The sequence below is a fragment of the Malaclemys terrapin genome, chromosome 6, assembly GCF_027887155.1.
Source record: "Malaclemys terrapin pileata isolate rMalTer1 chromosome 6, rMalTer1.hap1, whole genome shotgun sequence".
Classification (NCBI taxonomy): Eukaryota; Metazoa; Chordata; order Testudines; family Emydidae; genus Malaclemys; species Malaclemys terrapin.
The window spans coordinates 111,188,471-111,207,031 of NC_071510.1; positions in this window are offsets into that span (position 1 = coordinate 111,188,471).

Genomic DNA, 18,561 nt, shown 5'->3' on the forward strand with positions numbered 1-18,561 from the left:
AACCAGTAGCCTGGAGATGGCAACTAGTCAGCTGTCCCCTGCCAACTTCCAAACAAATCTACATTGAACTAAGCCTTACACGATGATCAAGTGCAGTGTGGAGGACGAATGCTGAGTCTGTTCACACTGGACATTACTGTTTCTGCAAGGTTGGGGAAGTGAACGGCTATCAGGAGGACTGAGGCAGGGAGAATATGTTATGCAAAGGAATGACAGACTAAGAACTGGGAGTGGGAGGGAAAGAGCATTTCATGAGGAGAACATTAAAAAAGGAATAGCTATAAATAGAGTAGAGTTTAAATAATAAAATGGAAACATGAAAGTAGGCAGGGGTTAACATGCACTCTTCATACACACACACACACACACACACACACAGCAAGAGTTAAAAACACCGGACCAAGGGTTAAACCCATACTAATGGGAAACAAACATGCTTAAAACAAAACAGCAAAACCTAGGCTACTATTTAAAAAACAAAGATTGCCTTGCAAACACCCAGGCAAGGGTTTAAGAAAGAGGGCAAAAAGAGACAAAGATTAAAAAATAAACTTAAAGTAAAAATAGACGGGGGTTCAAAAATCAGAAACAAAAGTGGCAATTGCATGTCGGATAAAGGCACAATAACAGATAAGTGCGAGGTTAAAAGTTTCTAAATAATATTACATATTGTGTCCCCTCTCCCATTGTCTGTGAGCAGTCTAGTTAGAGTGTAAGCTCTCCAGAGTGAGGATGTGCCTTTTTACGTGTCTGTAGAACAGACTGTTAGAGTGGTACTTTTTAAATCAGATTTATATTGTATTGGAAAGATAGAGATGGGCCATCTGCTGTTTTTGCTCATGTCCAATTTGTGAACAGTAGCAGGAAGTCAGCCCACTACAAACATGCAATGTCCAAAGCCTCTGCCTTAGCTTTAGTGCCTGAATTAACCCCTAGCAGCGTTTCTAGACTGAAAACAGCCAGACTCTTCTATATCATTTGTCAGGCAGTCAACATTTCATAATTAAGATGAACTATGACTAGATATGGTAAACATGCATTGCAGTACTAACAGCTATCCAGTTCCCTAACATTTGGCTAGGGAAGAAAGACCATTTCTATTATTAAAATGATTTTAAAAAAAATGTAGTGTAACCACAATAGAAGTGAGTGAATTATTCATGGTGAATAAGTTATCAAAGTAAGCCCTTTTTTCCATTTATGAATTATTCACACACTTTGGTTTTTAGGACCCTATTCACTATTTGTAATTGAACCAACAGTTTATGCATACAAAAAGCTTATGGAGATGAAGTCCTTCGCTCATCTGGCACAATGAAACTTTCTACAATAATAGTGAAGCTTGTCTGTGTGGGAGACACAGCTTTTTTGTGGGGGACCATCCCCAGGAATGAAGGATTATTACAAACCTCACCCTCTTCTGCTCCATGTGCCAGGTGCATTTCTTTGACCTGCCTTCTCTAACAAATATATATAACAAAACAAACACTTCTCCCCCCCGAGTGTGAGGTTGAGAATGAACATGAAATAGATGTTAGTGAGGTTGCTTATTGCACTGTTGAACGGTACTATGGCGATTAAAACCATATGGTATGATATAATCATGAACTATTTGCATATTACATAGTTATTCCTGGAGTGTGATTGGTCAACTAAGTTACACAGCATTGTTTCTACTCAGGTGCTGAGTGGATGGCACTATTTAAGTGGAGGACTAATGGATGGTGAATAGAGAACACACTTGATGGTATTAGTCTGAAGAACAGGCACGCACTAAATATTCATAGTAGCAAAAAGCTGTTTGCCCAAATGGTCAAAATGAAAAGGTGTTCAGAATTCCCATGAATGTTCAAGAATTCTGTTTTTGCCATTTGAACTCAAAACAACCCCAAAATTCCATCAAAACAATCAAGTTTCACCTGGTATTAAACTAAAACTGCAAAATTTGTATTTTAAGAAAAAGTGTTTTCGCAACTTTTTAAAAACAAACTAAATGAGAGGAACTGCAGAGGGATATTAGTTTAACAATCAAATCATATGTTAAGTACTTAGGTCTATGTATATTTTCTAAAGTATGTCACATGAGCAAATTTGCATTGGTTTGAACAAAACCCAAAACCCAACACAGGTGCATTCAAAAAGTTCACGAATCTAAGTCTGGTCTAAATTTTGAGTTTGTAGTCTTTTGGGGGATTCTTCAGCCCTTTCTACTTTAGTAGATTTTAATGCTTGCATGTACTCTTTCTCCCCCCGAGCTTGACTGTGCTCTCACCCTGTTTTTGTAATGCTGCAACTCCACTCGCTCCAATGGCATTATTATTATTTGCAGTGCCTAAAAAATCAGAACCCCATTGTGTTAGGCACTGCACAAATACAATCAAAAGATGATCCCTCCCCTGAAGAGCTTTCTATCTAAGGGTATATCTACACTTAAAATGCTACAGTGTGCTGCTATAGTGCTTCAGTATACACACTACCTATGCTGACGGGAAGGATTCTCCCACCAGTGTACGTGATCCCAAGAGGTGATGGCTAGGTCGATGGAAGAATTCTTCCGTGGACCTAGTGCTGTCTACTCCGGGGGTTAGGTTGGTATAGCTACATCTTTGAGAGGTGTGGATTTTTCTAGTGTAAACCAGCTCTAAGTAAATTTATTCATAATTTGCACCAGTATTTTTGACATCAAAATTAGGCCTCAGATTTCTTAATTCCTCAGTATTTGCTTTCCTGAAATCTAATGTTTTTGTACTGCCATTTTCTATGTGAAACCTACCCCTCCGTTCTTCGTTTCTTACTGTGCTTAGTTGTAGCATTTGATCTTTTAGGTATTTTGTAGGCTAGCAACAAGACACACAAAATGACTGCTTTTTGAGTAGATCCGATTCCATTGGCAAAGAAAAGTAACGTATACACACACACAACAAAACGCCTATGAAATACTCCCTTCTCTGCGACAAAGCTCATCTTTGAGCAGTGTGGTTTTAAAAGAGTGTGATCCAACAGTCAGACACCAATGTGTAACAAATCTCTGTCTCCACTCTTACAGACTCCACAGTTGCCAATCAAAGTGCTTACGTGCACAATGGGGAATCGAACTCAGAAATCTTATGCTTCATAAATATAGGTCTCTACTTCTTGAGCAAAAGCCTGTATGGAGTTTAGCTGGTAACTGTGGTGGCTGTGTTTATGTGGCTATTGATTTTTTACAGTGCAATTGGTAAATTGCAGTACAGGGAACATTATTAATATTTGTTTGGATAGAGTAGCACCCCACTATGATCAGGGCCCCATGGTAATAGGCATTGTACACACACAGAAAATTATAGTCTTGGCCTGAATATTTTCTATAGTAAAAGATTTACTCCATAGCACAGTAGGACTAACTTCTGCAGCCACCCCATCACAGAATACATGGGGCCATGACTATATGAACTGTCCCATAGTCCTTGCTGCTCCAGTATGCAAATCTCTACCTTTTTTTTTTTTAAAAAACACTTTACAGGAGTATGGGGATTTCAGCTCAGCTTTGGGAGATGGTGCAGAAGTGTTAGGGGCAGCCACCGAGAATGTGCATTAAGTTAGGAACAGCAAAAATACCATGTCATTTTGCAACTTGGTTTCAGAACAAAATTGTCATAGGTATTCAAGTGAAAACAACTGGTTACCTTAGGAATGCATGAATAAATGGATCTGAATGAAGTTATGACGACAGAAAGACAGTTTCTTCAATGCCCTAATAGAAGACAGGGCAAATATGTGACCAGCCTAATAGTGGATAGAGCAACTATGTGTTAACCATAAATATCCAAAAAGAGAAGAGGTGAGAGAAGAGAACAAAATGCCTTTACCCTAATGCTGGCTGCCATTTATACACTGGTCGGATTTCTGTTTGGAGGTCAAAGATGTGTGACAATGTACTGAAAGGGTGTCTACCCCCTAATGATTTCACTTTGGTCATTTGAGAGACATCTAGGAACCAACTTGCCTTGGGTAGCTGCTAGGATATGGGGAAGGAGTTACCCCTGTTAGAGGTAAACTCACCAGAATGCACAAGCAGACAATACCTACTATTACAGGGATAGAAATCCAGATTGTGTGTGATTATCTACGGTATATTCCAAACCAGTGTTCCAAAGAGATCTGAGGTGTGCCTCCTATATTCATACGTGACAACTGGTGTGTCTACCTTCACAGAGGATTCAAAGTACAATGAATCCAGTCTAAACTCTAAAAATGTGCAGCACTTCATGACTGTGAGCATTAACTTCCCACTATTGAATTTGAGATACCAATCTTGCAGCCAAAATACTGCCCTAAGAATCAATCTTTTTCCTGCTGACCCACAGGGATTTTTTTTCCCCCTACACATTTCTCACATTTGGGTAGGAGATATCAGCTCATTTTAGTGACTTTCTGCATTTTTTCTAAACATGATGGGTTAATAGATTTGTTTGTTTTACAGAACTGAATACAGCTGTGACCTAAACCCAGGACTTAACCTGTGGTCAAAACTCTGGTTTTGGCTTGTTGCCAATGAACTGTCATTGGCAACATCCCACATTGGTTTAACTTTCATTCAGACTTTACAGCGTATTATGCTGTTATATTTTCTTATTTTTCATAGATTTTATGATTTTTTAATGATTTTTTCTAATAACTACACTTCTATATGCCAGGGCCCCCAATGTGACAACAGTATGAATGTCAGGAATTAAAGGAGACTGCATCTGAAGACTGCAAAATCCGGTTTCTGAATATAAACTAGTCACCTGTAAGGAGGGCTGGTAGCATCAACTATTATTAGGTTTGCCAAACACTTCTCATTGCAAGACCCTGTTTTTTGTTACTTATAACTTTTCCAAATTTTAAGTACTTGGGCTTCAATCTTCCATGCTAGGTGTCTGCCTCAGATGGATTTTTTTCCCCCCAGCCATTTCCAAGAACAAGGCTACGGAAAAATACATTGTTTTGTTAAATTCTGGCTACTTTTTCTTTGAGGAGATTTAGCACCTCCACAATTTGGAGCAGGGAGCTGAAATTAGGGTAGAATGGCCTTTGTGTCAATTCCCATGAAAATCTGCCCCAAATTGGCAAAATTACAGTAGAACCTCGGAGTTACAAACACTGGAGTTACGAATCGACTGGTCAACCACACACCTCATTTGGAACTGAAAGTACACAATCAGGCAACAGAAACAAATAGAAAGTAAATACTGTACAATACACTACTGTGTTAAACGACTAAAAAATAAAAGGAAAGTTTAAAAAAAAAAGATTTGATAAGGTAAGGAAACTGTTTCTGTGCTTGTTTCATTTAAATTAAGATGGTTAAAAAGCAGCCTTTTTCTTCTGCATAGTAAAGTTTCAAAGCTGTATTAAGTTAATTTTCAGTTGTAAACTTTTGAAAGAACAACCATAATGTTTTGTTCAGAGTTACAAACATTTCAGAGTTACAAACAACCGCCTTTCCCGAGGCATTTGTAACTCTGAGATTCTAATGTATAAGACGTTGAAAAACTGCAGTTTGCACATGCTCAGTAGAGACTTGCTAGACCTTGGCAACTGAATTTCCCAAAAGAGTCTGTCCAAACTGGACATGCTCCAACCTGGGGCTGATCAAGACTTTTCCTGCAATTGCAGCTCTGGGCTGCTCCAGGCCAGTGCTGGGCTGGGCACTGCAATTGAGAGCAAGGAGCGTATGGGCTCTCAGTGACCCCCTGCTGGTGCCCAGGCAGCATGGAGGAGGAAGCTGACTGATTCAAATACAGAAGGGAAACACCCAGGCCTAGAAAGGAGAAGTAGGCTGGCACAAGGAGCTGGAGGGGGGGGAGGAGGCAGCTGGAATGGGGGAGAGGGAAACTGGGACAGGGAGTTGAGGTGGAGACTGGGATTGGCTGACCAGAGACTAGCACTTGGAACCAATGGCAGGGGAAGGAAGCAGAGTGGTGGGAGACAGATCTGATGAGGGGGCAAGGTGGAGAACTGAGATGGAGTGGGCAAAAGACTGGGACAAATTGCTGGACGGGAGACACAGATTGGATACTGAGCTTGGGGGAGAACAGGACTGTGTGGGGAAAAACAGATTGGATGAGGAGCTGAGAAAAGGGAAGCTGGGACTAGCTGGACAATAGAACTAACTGGACAATTAGGTACAGTAACTCTTCACTTAACGTTGTAGTTATGTTCCTGAAAAATGCGACTAAGTGAAATGATGTTAAGTGAATCCAATTTCCCCCTAAGAATGAATGTAAATGGGGGGGTTAGGTTCCAGGGATATTTTTGTTTGCTATACAGTACAGTACTATAGTTGGGAGGTGCCCCCACCTTATCCCACACAGGCACAGCCCACTGGCACTGGAGACAATGAGGCAGGCAAGGAGGCTGAAGGTGCTGTAGGCTAGGAGAAGCACATTGCGCAGTGGCAGCTTCCCCTACTCTGCAAGCACTAGGGGCGGGGGGCTCAACCCTCAGCCCGTCCATGCCACCCCTTCCCCCAACCCCCACCCTTAACCTGCCTCTTCTTCCCCCCTCCCCCTTTACTCCTTACACCGTGTCCTCGCTCCTCCCCTCTCCCTTCCCTGCCTCCTGCCCACAGCAATCAGCTGGCTTGCGGTGTTCAGGAGGGAGGAGGGGAGGAGCGAGGACAAGGCACACAGGCTCCCCCTTGCCTCTTGAACACCGCAAGCCAGCTGATTGCCGCGGGCAGGAGGCAGGGGAGGGAGGCGGGGAGGGGGGAAGCTGCGCGCTGAGTCCTCGCTCCTCCCCCCTCCCTCCTAAATGCCGCAAGCCAGCTGATTGCCGCGGGCAGGAGGCAGGGGAGGGAGGCGGGGAGGGGGGAAGCTGCGCGCTGAGTCCTCGCTCCTCCCCCCTCCCTCCTAAATGCCGCAAGCCAGCTGATTGCTGCGGGCAGGAGGCGGGGGGAGGAGGGGGAAGGCACTGATCCGCAGGGTCTGCCGGCGGGCGGGAGGCGCTGTGGGAGGGACGGGGGACGTCGGGGAGCTGCCAGCTGTGGACAAAGCAAGCAGCCAAACAACGTTATAACGAAGCATTGCACAACTTTAAATGGAGCATGTTCTGTTATTGAGCAGGGACGTAAGATCGAAACAACATGAAGTGAGGAGTTACTGTACAACCTTAATTCTGGCATTCCCTAACTTTTGAATGATTGACTTTGTAACCTTAACATTCTTTTAACACTGTTTATATATATATTATTCGTCAGTAAAATGTGAAAGACAAGGAAATAAAGAACCCTGGATTTTCTCTTTTGAGCATATCTGCTACTTTTGAGACAGTACAACCCACCCTGTCTCAGCATTTGTCTATGCTTTTCATATTCGGTCACATTTTCAATCAATGGTTTGGGCAGAAAACAATACACAATGTATTAAACCAAAAAGGCTAGAACAGTGGCACAAAGCTGTTCCTACTGAAGTCATCTGTGCAGCTCCCATTGACTACAACAAGGGAGGACCAAGTTATTTAATTCAATTGCATTTACATGGCGTTGTTTTCATCATCTGGGCTCATTTGCTGCTCTATTAGAATGACCATCATTCCTCTAAGTACTTGGTCCAACTGCCAGAATTGGAAGCCGAGAGGATAATAATCTTTGTCATGAATAGTGCAGGTAATTGTTGCAAAGCAGAGACAAATTTTAACTAGGGCAGGAAGTGAAGGGAAACAAATGGAGTTCCAAATCAGGCACATGCAGATTAGTCTCAGTCTTCAAATCATCTGTAGGGTGTTGCTCACTATTTTCTCAGGCCAACAAAAACAGAATACAAAGCTCTTCAAATCAATTTCACAATCATGTTAACAGAGTAGTCTTTGTACTTTGCTTTAGCAGAATTCTTACGGCCTCCATTAAAACCAGTTCGTTGTTTCCTCCATTTTGCATTAGCCAAAAACATAGAAAACCAGTCTCTAAATCAGGGGATCTCAAACTGTGGGTCAGGACCCCAAAGTGGGTCATGACCCCGTTTTAATAGGGTCGCCAGGGCTGACTTTGACTTGCTGGGGCTAAATCCAAAGCCCAAGCCCCACCGCCTGGGACCGAAACCCAAGCCCTGGGCGGCAGCGCTCAGGTTACAGGCCTCCTGACTGGGGCTGAAGCCTTGGGGCTTTGGCTTTGGGCCCCCGACCTGGGGTGGCAGGGCTTGGGTGGGCTCAGGCTTCCCCCTCCTAGGGTCATGTAGTAATATTTGTTGTCAGAAGGGGGACGTGGTGCAATAAAGTTTGAGAACCCTTGCTCTAAATAATCCTAGAGACTAACTGAAACAAACAAAGCTGAAGTAAACTAATCCATTTCAAAGGGCAAAGTTCTCAGTGCTGGAACAATCTGTAAGGTGGGGGTGCTGAAAGCTATTGAATAAAACTGTAAACCCTGTATATGCTGGAAACCACTTCAAACCAGGGTGAGCCGCTGCACCCCTAGCTCCAGCACCTATGCAAGTTCTCATAAACCAGCCAAACAGATGGAATTCCTCTCTCTCTTTTTTTTTTTTTAAATTAAGACTGCTTTAAAATTCTCTTGTGTTGATGGTCCTTTTCAAGTCTTCCCGATTCCATCGTTCCGTTAGGACTTGACTGATTAGCTAAGCTCCCCTCTCTCATTTGGAAGCATCTGGGTCAGATTTTCAAAGAGCTCAACACCCAAAAGCTCCCATTTAGGAAATAAATAAGTAGCCAGGTTTTTAAAACAGCTCAGCACCCATCTGCCTTTTGAAAATTGGGTCACTTCATTTACGTGCCCAAATGAGAGGTGTGATCTTTGGAAAACCAGGCACTCTCTTCCCAAAGTTACGGAATGGAGCCTGGATGTCATTACTCTGACCAGTCAACAACCTCCTGCCTTTTTCAATCTTTCCCTATATGTGAATGGCTGTCAGGTTCTACAGCCCATGCCACGTTGCCAGAGTTGTATAGCTATCTCTATCCCAATACATGAGATCAGAGAAAGCACCTTAGGGTACGTCTACACTGCAAAGAAAAACCCATGCCACCAAGTCCTAGAGCCCAGGCTGTGGGGCTAAAAGCAGCAGTGTAGATGTTCCAACCCAGGCTGGAGCCAGGGCTCTAAGACTCAGCAAGGAGGACAGCCTTGGATCCTGGACTCCAGCCGGAGCAGGAACATCTACACTGCTAGTTTTAGCCCTGCAGCCCGAGTATCACAAGCCTGAGTCAATTGACCCAGGCTCTGAGACTAGGTGCTACGGGTTTTTCTTTGCGGTGTAGACATATCCTGAGTTTGAGCCTCACTTGTATAAGAGGGAGGACGTAACTGGCAGGAATTTCTCAGTGAGGGAGGCTCTTCAGCTTTGGAACTTGCTTCCCAACCCGGTTGAAAGTAGTCCTAGTTTACTGATCTTAAGGACATGCTGCAAGACCCTTTCCTGAGGTGTGAGGAATTAGAAGAGCTCTGTTAGAATATCCTAAAGTCATGAAATGTAATTCAAGATGCTGGATTATGAGATCTCTTAATTATTAGATGAAGTGACTTTCAGGATTATTCTACATGTTCAACCATGTTTTTTAAACGTGTCAAGAAATATCTAGCACAAACTTCTTTTCAATGGAAAGTATCTAAATACATAGAGATGCAGACCTATGACTGCAAACTTACTAAACCAGGTGACTCAGGTTAGCTTTAAAATAAAAATATATAAAGGTTTTGACTAGCTGATTAGGCTCCAGGTTATGTATTGTTGTTAGGTAACAAAACATTGTTGGAGGTAACAAAGGCAAACCCTAGGAAAGTGGTAGATTTTGGAGACTTACTCAGAGTGTGTATGTTATATTGGAAATGGGGTGGGGACTCTCCTGTTCACACAGTTTTTCCAAACTCAAACTACACTTTTTAAAACTCAACATATCAAACAAATTGATAACCATGCAAACAAATCTATGTAGTTTACATTAGAACAGACAACCAGTTGACAAGAATTTTATCCATCTGTGCCCCTGATCTTCAACCCCAAGTAATGGTTGTCATGCTGCCTGGAGATACTCATGACTGTGACTGAGAGCCTCAGGGAAGACTGTCAAAAAGTAGGGGAGACACCCCAAACTGGTGGTATGTTCTATAATTAGATTTCACCAACCCACTAACAAGTGTGAACTCCTAAATCACTAAAAAGCAACATATATAACATTGGTGGACGTGCAGGTGAATGAGCCGGTGATGTTGTAGCTGATCTGGTTAGGTCCTGTGATGGTGTTGCTGGTGTAAATATGTGGGCAGAGACCAGTGGCACCGCTATGGGCACCCACATGGCCCCACAATATGCCAACATTTTTATGGCTGACCTGGAACAACGCTTCCTCAGCTCTCGTCCACTTCCTCAGATCATTGTCCAGGATGGGTTGTAAATCACTGATGATGCATTGGAGAGGTTTAAGCTGAGAACTGTAGGTGATGGCCAGTGGAGTTCTGAGGACCTACAGTCCTCAGCTTAAACCTCTCCAACGCATCATCAGTGATCTACAACCCATCCTGGACAATGATCCCTCACTTTCACAGACCTTGGGAGGCAGGCCAGTCCTCGCCCACAGACAACCCGCCAACCTTAAGCATATTCTCACCAGCAACTACGCACCGCACCATAACAACTCTAACTCAGGAACCACCCATGCAACAAACCTCGATGCCAACTCTGCCCACATATCTACACCAGCAACACCATCACAGGACCTAACCAGATCAGCTCCAACATCACCGGCTCATTCACCTGAATGTCCACCAATGTTATATATGCCATCATGTGCCAGCAATGCCCCTCCGCTATGTACATTGGCCAAACTGGACAGTCACTACGCAAGAGGCTAAATGGACACAAGTCAGATATCAGGAATGGCAATATACAAAAACCTGTAAGAGAACACTTCAACCTCCCTGGCCACACAATAGCAGATGTAAAGGTAGCCATCTTACAGCAAAAAAACTTCAGGACCAGACTCCAAAGAGAAACTGCTGAGCTCCAGTTCATTTGCAAATTTGACACCATCAGATCAGGATTAAACAAAGACTGTGAATGGCTATCCAACTACAGAAGCAGTTTCTCCTCCCTAGGTGTTCACACCTCAGCTGCTAGCAGAGCACCTCACCCTCCCCGATTGAACTAACCTCATTATCTCCATACTGATTTATACCTGCCTCTGGAAATTTCCATTACTTGCATCTGATGAAGTGGGCATTCACCCACGAAAGCTTATGCTCCAATACTTCTGTTAGTCTTAAAGGTGCCACAGGACCCTCTGTTGCTTTTTACAGATTCAGACTAACAAGGCTACCCCTCTGATCCTAAATCACTGTAACTGTCTTATCCTGGAGTCACAGGCAGTCCTCTTGGGCACTCCAGTCTATCTTGCCATCTACACAAGCTGGGCTTAGTGATAAATAGTCACTTACTCCAAAAAAAAAAAAAAAAACAGAAAAAAAAAAAACACAAAATCTTCAGGTTGTTTCCAGTCCCAAGAGACCAATCACTTACCCCAGATCAATTTGTACCTTAGATCTCACACCAAAGACCATGCCTGTAGCCAATCCCATAGTAAACTAAGTATTTATTAAGTAGGAAAAATAAATGAGAGAGTAATTTACAGGCTAAAGCAGGCAGCATCTAAGCACGAATGAGTCACAGTCTATGGTTATAAAAGGGGACAGAGATATAGTAATCTATCCACTGAATGTCTTTTAGGGCTAACCCAGGTTGACCCTGGGGATCTCTGCTTTTTATTTCTAAGCTCCAGTCCTATGAGAGTTCTAACAGCAAAGAAAAATTCAGTTTCTCCTTGTCTGGGATTTTTATCCCCTCCACTACAGAGTCCAAACTGATAGGATGAATTCACGTGTAGGTCTCTCCTTCCTATAGGGAATTAGGAATGCAATCAACAAAGTCTTTGTCCTTTGATGCTACACAATACATCATTTGCCTTCAATGGGCATCTTGTGTGCCAGACAAGCACTTTACCTTAATCAATGCTTTTTTTCCTGTTTGGTGAGTTCACAATTACAGAGGTTTACAATGCAAATGCTCAGTATAACTTTACACTGTGAGCTACAGAGGTTATAAGTGAGATGAATCCGTGCAGCATCCTAGCAGCATTTTATAAAGTCTGAACACTAAACACATTTTTGACAACTTAACATCTAATATCTATTTTGATGTTAACACATAGTTAGGCAAGACTTGTTTCCAGCTATGCATTTGTAAGTCTTCAGTGAGGCCTTGGCACCTGGTCTGCCAGCATCACAATGGTATCCCCATGTCAGAAAATATCCTGCCACTTCTTTTTTTATCCCATTAAATTCTTTAACAACAGTCTGAGATCATTTTGGTGTCTCTCTATATTCCAGGTTTAGCAGAAAACCTGACTGACTGTGAATTATGAAATCCTAACTGACTGGCTGGGTCTCCTGCCTAGCTCTGACTCTATCTCTTCAGACAGCAGGGATAGAGGTGGTTCAAGCTCCTCTTGTCTGGCATATTAAAGACCAAATTTAAATTATATAAAGTGCGCCAATATTTCCACAGTGAGAGAGAGGTGCCTTTATAAAAGTGTATAATCATAATAATGGGTCCTTTAACTGATTTGCCGAAAGATTCTCTCTCTAGTTCCAGAGAGCAGAGACTAGAAAGGGCCAAAGCTCTTAAAGTTCTTCTCCAACATGCCTTTTGTGACTTTACTAAAATATATCCTTTAGAAATCTCTTCAAACTAATCTGAGCTCTGAGGAAAATGATTATTTTCACTTTTGCTAAAGGTTACACAGCTTCAGTCTTCTAGGGCTCAGCAAATAGTATCTCTATCGAAAGCAATTCTTCCCATGCAAGGTGAACAATTTTTGCTGTAGTGCCTGATGAACAAAGCTACTTCTTTGGGGGGGAAATGAAGTGGGAACACTGCAAAAATCTAGCCACAAACAACACCTCAAAGCTATCATACATGTTGCCTAAAATTCTATCAAGACCAATTTCAAAAGAATCATCCCCCTCATAGGATCATAGAATCACAGAATATCAGAGTTGGAAGGGACCTCAAGAGGTCATCTAGTCCAACCCCCTGCTCAAAGCAGGACCAATTCCCAGCTAAATCATCCCAGCCAGGGCTTGGTCAAGCCGGGCCTTAAAAACCTCCAAGGAAGGAGACTCCACCACCTCCCTAGGGTAACGCATTCCAGTGTTTCCCCACCCTCCTAGTGAAATAGTTTTTCCTGATATCCAACCTGGACCTCCCCCACTGCAACTTGAGACCATTGCTCCTTGTTCTGTCATCTGCCACCACTGAGAACAGCCGAGCTCCATCCTCTTTGGAACCCCCCTTCAGGTAGTTGAAGGCTGCTATCAAATCCCCCCTCATTCTTCTCTTCTGGAGACTAAACAATCCCAGTTCCCTCAGCCTCTCCTCATAAGTCATGTGCTCCAGAACCCTAATCATTTTTGTTGCCCTCCACTGGACTCTTTCCAATTTTTCCACATCCTTCTTGTAGTGTGGGGACCAAAACTGGACACAGTATTCCTGATGAGGCCTCACCAATGTTGAATAAAGGGGAACGATCACATTCCTCGATCTGCTGGCAATGCCCCTACTTATACAGCCCAAAATGCCGTTAGCCTTCTTGGCAACAAGAGCACACTGTTGACTCATATCCAGCTTCTCATCCACTGTGACCCCTAGGTCCTTTTCTGCAGAACTGCTACCTAGCCATTCGGTCCCTAGTCTGTAGCAGTGCATGGGATTCTTCCGTCCTAAGTGCAGGACTCTGCACTTGTCCTTGTTGAACCTCATCAGGTTTTTTTCGGCCCAATCCTCTAATTTGTCTAGGTCCCTCTGTATCCGATCCCTACCCTCTAGTGTATCTACCACGCCTCCTAGTTTAGTGTCATCTGCAAATTTGCTGAGAGTGCAGTCCACACCATCCTCCAGATCATTAATAAAGATATTAAACAAAACCGGCCCCAGGACTGACCCTTGGGGCACTCCGCTTGAAACCGGCTGCCAACTAGACATGGAGCCATTGATCACTACCCGTTGAGCCCGACGATCTAGCCAGCTTTCTACCCACCTTACAGTCCATTCATCCAGCCCATACTTCTTTAACTTGGCGGCAAGAATACTGTGGGAGACCGTATCAAAAGCTTTGCTAAAGTCAAGGAATAACACATCCCTCAGTAATTCTTTCCCTAAAACTGTGTTCACAGTGAATCTGCCTCTTTTCTAATTTCCCCCACAGCTTATTAGTACCAACCCATATCTCTAAGGCAAGGCAAAAACAACAGATTTCCAAATCTGGGAATACAGGATATAACACGTAGGACTGGAAGCCAAGACACCTGGTTTTACTTATGGAAGTAGCATGCTGTATTACCTCAAGGTAGGTTACTAAACCACTCTATGCCTTACTTTACCCATCAGAAAAAGTTAGTAGATTACTATTTACCTAATAGGGCTGTTGTGAATCTTAGTTAATCAATTTTTTGAGATCACTGCCCAAAAAGTGCTCTATGAAACTTATCCTGCTTCTATTGAATATAACCCATGTTGGCAGAACAAATGAATCAAAGATCTTGCTTTGTTATATTTTGTTTAAAACAAGTTCAAATATAAGACAGTACTGTATTGATCAAATGTCACAGATTTATTTGCAGAAACTAACTTATTTTCATGCTCTTATAAATGAAAATATTAAATCTATTTTAGAGTTCTTCTAGAGTTTTGATTTAAATAACATTTTGTAGTATGTGTGTGCTGTATAAAGCATGCATATACATTAATCTCTGAATATTAGGATTCATTTAACTGAACAAATCCAACACGGCTTACATTTTTCCTATTAATAGGGTAGTCCTAGTTTTCCTGAAACTACAATGCAACTTCCGTTTTTGAAGACCAGAACTGGTTGCTGGAAATTTGCAGCATGCAGGTGTGAACACATTCCAGATATTTACTTGGGTACTTGGCAAGTCTACTAAATAATAAAATACTGTCTTTTGCTTTTTCTGGAATTTGAAATATAAGGCAGGTGTCATTACATATAATCCTCCACCTCTCCACTGCTGTCACACTGGAAAAGTAAACATATTAAAAGAAGCATCTGTGAAAACATAACTCTCGAACAAGTTCTAAGACCACTATAATAAAAATGCAAAATGTATTTCTCACTCATGAAAACTTGCAAGTTAGCTAACAAGAAGTTAGCTGAAGTTCAGCAAAGTGTCCCTTGGGGTTTTTATTTTACACTCATTAGGGCCACACCCTGTAGATCCCTTGGGATATAATCAGCAGGAAACCAGGGTCATCATCCTCATGTGGCCACATGCCTTATGATTTCCCACAGCACCCCCACCTTTAGAGCGTATCTCCAATAGAGCCATATTGATAGAGCTCCTGAAGCCAGATACTGCCTCTAGGACTGTTCTTTAGAAGGGTATCCTCACCACAGGAGGGGCCATAGGAAGATAATATAGCTTGGGGGCATATTATCTTTCATCTGGAGATCTCCAGCACCAATGGGAGGAATGATATCTAACACACACACACACACACACACAACCTCCAGCTTCTCCACTCCTCCCAAGGGCTACCCCATCTTCCCACAAGAATTCCAGAACCTGCAGAATGCCCTCCACAAGGTCTAGGGGGAAGGAGGAACACTGCTACAGTGGTGGCTGGCCCTCTCTGTCTACCACAAGATGGGGAGATACACATGCAGATCTAGAGGGTACAATATGACTGTATGTTAAATCTTTGAGCATGTATAGTGTGAACTACATATTTCCAGAAGCCTGATCAGACTCAAATGAGCTGAGAGCAGAGCGGGGCAGGAAATGGTTTTCCCATCCTGCGAAACTTTGAGATTTCAAAACATTTCCTGTTTCACATTGAGATGAAGCAGAGACCTTTCAAAGTTTTTCATGGAAAACGAGAGACACCTGCCCCAGAAAAGCCAATAGCTCAGTGGGACACCTGGGATGTGGGAGATACAAGTTCAAGTGCCTACTGCAGACCAGGCTCTTGAACTTGGGTCTCCCATGCCTCAGCTGAATGCTTTAGCCACAGGGTGGGTCTCTCTCAACATCTCCTGTTGGAGCTGTTCTACTTTGCATAAGTAATCAAATATTCTTTGGGCCAAAGAGAGTAAAACTGATTCTATAGCCCATTGGGCAGGGCATTTGTGGAATGTGGGAGATCTAGGTTCAAGTCTCTGCTCCAATGAATGTTGAATTATAAAAAATATGTTAATAATTAAATTTGTTTTCTTAGTTGAATGATGACTCCTCTTCCCCACCTCTAAAAAGTTTGCAAATCCAAACAATTATTTCCAAAAGCATTCCAGAGTTCTCACTTTCAGATACTTAAGTTACCTAGTGATGAAATTAATGCAACATATAGCACCAGGGTATAAAAATGATAAAATAGTATCCACCAGAACCCTATGAGATATTATTTCAGTGAACTGAAAAAAATCAACTGACTATAATTTAGACTTTCCCCAAGTGGCAATTTTTCATGAGTAGCAGTTTCAAAATCCAAAGAAAAGAGTAAAGAAACCTTACCTAATACAGAACATTGCAAAAGAGAGGAAAATAATTATTAAGATGTATTACTTTCAGCACCTAGTATTCAACTTTGAGCCAAAAGCTACTGATACACTAGGGACACAGTAACTAGTAATTAAAAACTGTTTCTGGCTAGTAACCATGGCTAGAAACTATTTTTATGTTGATGAGAACACTATTATTAGCAGTTATAGATTTGTTCAAAGAAGAAGGAATGAAGGTGTAAGACAAGTAAAAACAAGTTTCTGAATACTTAATGTTTCTCCTCGCCTTTTTCCAATGTCAGAAGAAACTCCTTTATTTAGAAATGCAGAACCATTTAGTGAGAGCTTGTGGAGGGATGGCAGAATTTGTCCTAAGTATGTAACTGGGGACCAAGGCATGAAAAAAATACCATGCACGAAATTCTTAAGAAATATTTTCAATCACATAGGGCCTTTAATTGCACGTCTGGAAATAATTGTAAAATCTGTATGTGTACTTTTCCAAGCTTAGCCTCCCCAGTTCCTTAAACCATGCAAATCAGTCAACTAGATTAAGGAGTGAAAATCGAGCCCTAGATGAAAATACTCTTGAATGCTGAAACAGATGGTCACACACAATAAAGCCATGTCTCTAGTCTTTACCCTCATATATGCATGTCCTGTAGATTTTGCATGCCTAAGCATATCAACTAAAAATGCAGTCCTTCCCATTTATATTCAAACAACTTAGGCATAGTGCTTTGGAGTTTAGCCTTACATAAAGTGCTTATCAGGGGAAAAGTTTTAGCAGACCCAGATTACCAATAGACTTTTATTCTCATAACAATTATGATAAAGTCTGTTGACACACATATTAGACAATTGGGGGAGGAAATAGTCATTAATGTGGGGCATCGGAGCTGGAGACAGACACACTCCCCCCAGGTCCAAAGAATTTTCATCAAAGTGCCCCCCAGCAACAAAATCTCAAATTCTTTTTTAAGTGTTTATCCACATTGATTCCACTCTTGGTGTGCATGTGTTCCAGGCATGTCAGATCAGATTCTTTTGTCCAAAAGTGACTGGTGTCTCTTCACCCTAGACATCCTCAAGCCACCTACCCCCAACATGAGGATATTAAGGGCAGAACAGACCCAATCATCCCTCTGTTTCTTCTGACCACCTGAAGCTATTCTGGGAGATTCCCCCCTTCTTCCCCCAACATGACGTAATACCATTTTCTTAAAATATCCTATAAAAATCTCCCGGATTGCATTCAATGGTCATCAGGACATGGACGCCAATTCCGGGAGACTCCAAGCCAATCCTGGGGGGTTGGCAACCCTACATCTGTGGCTGTGAGATGGAACCCTAGCACTGTCCACTTATTCTGCACACAGTGTGATTCATTGTAAGGATAGTATAGTTCATTAGTTAATTCGCATAGTTCATTAAGAGTTGGCTATGCCTATTAGACACATACACACCTCTCCCAACAGACAAGTGCTTGTTAGTCATCAAGAGTGGGATCCATGTGGACAATCATTCAAAGAAGAAAAAGGAAAAAAAAAAAAACAGTTACTTACCTTGCAGTAACAGTGGTTCTCTGAGATGTGTTCACCACATGGATTCCACAACCCAACCTCAGTCCCTGCTACTAAGGAGTCCTACTCCCCTGGGATTATGTATTGATGAAGGGACAGTTGGGCCTGCTCAGCCCTTTATAGTTCAAAAAAACTAGATAAATTCAGGGAGGAAAGATGCATCAATGGCTATTAGCCAGGATGGGAAGGGATGGTGTCCCTAGCCTCGGTTTGCCAGACGCTGGGAATGAGCGACAGGGAATGGATCACTTGATGGTTACCTGTTCTGTTCATTCCTTCTGGGGCACCTAGCATTGGCCACTGTTGGAAGACAGGATACTGGACTAGATGGACCTTTGGTCTGACCCAATATAGGCATTCTTATGTTATGTTCTTATAGCCTGAGGTGGGGGCTAGGGCAAAGGTAGGTAGGCCACAGACGCAGCCCCAACAG